Below are 913 nucleotides of genomic sequence, written 5' to 3'. Positions count from 1 at the left end.
GAGCCCCGATAAATGCAATTTCTAATATTTCTAAAGTGCTTCTTTATAATAAACATTGCTTTCTCAACACTTTACCCGCTCTATAACACAGTGAAAGAGCTCTTGTATATAGTGAACAATCGATTCTCGAGCCATCGATATCAACCTATTCAGCACCACCGCCATCTTTTTTAAAGATCATTATTTGGTGTAACAGAAAGTGTTGACATGCTTTAATGTTCAAAAAACATTATTTTTAAAATACTGTACATTATTGTAGGTCCTCTATGCCCCGCCTCTCTCAAACGCTTCCTTTTCTACAAAGTCCCTCCTTCCGACAAGCGCAGTCTGCTTTGATTGGCCAGCTGACCCAGTGCATTGTGATTGGCCGAACACCGCAAGCACTCGTCGGAAATGTAACGCCCCTTACCATAATCGCGAGCTTCATCTTTCAAAATAAAGAGAAAGGAAAACTTGAAATCGCATCATATGACCTCTTTAAATCTTGGCTTACATAAATTTCTACATATACCATGTCATGCCATAGTGTAGCATTTGGACCAATCAGACACACAACTTTTTGTTATATTTAACCAATAATATCTAACGCCCCCTCACCGTTTCATAAATTTCATTCCTTATGTCTCTTTCTGTTGTGAGTTAAACTTTAACCCTTTCCTATACCAACTGTATGTGTGTGTGTGTGTGTGTGTGTGTGTATGTTAGACCAGTTTATGTGTTTATGTAGTATGTTAGACTAGTTTAAGTGTTTATGTAGTTAATAAAACCTTACTTGTATCACACTTGACGTGTTCAGTGTTTACTCATAACCGGAGTCAATAATCATGCAGATTTACGTTACAAGTTTATAGAATTGTACAGTAAGAAAGTTATTTCCCTTAACCAGGAAATTAACGTTCTTAGAATTGACAAG

The sequence above is a fragment of the Sinocyclocheilus grahami genome, unplaced genomic scaffold, assembly GCF_001515645.1.
Source record: "Sinocyclocheilus grahami isolate Dianchi unplaced genomic scaffold, SAMN03320097.WGS_v1.1 scaffold1806.1, whole genome shotgun sequence".
In the NCBI taxonomy this organism is placed as follows: domain Eukaryota; kingdom Metazoa; phylum Chordata; class Actinopteri; order Cypriniformes; family Cyprinidae; genus Sinocyclocheilus; species Sinocyclocheilus grahami.
The sequence above is the reverse complement of the archived record's forward strand: the minus strand, read 5'-3'. Positions refer to the sequence as shown.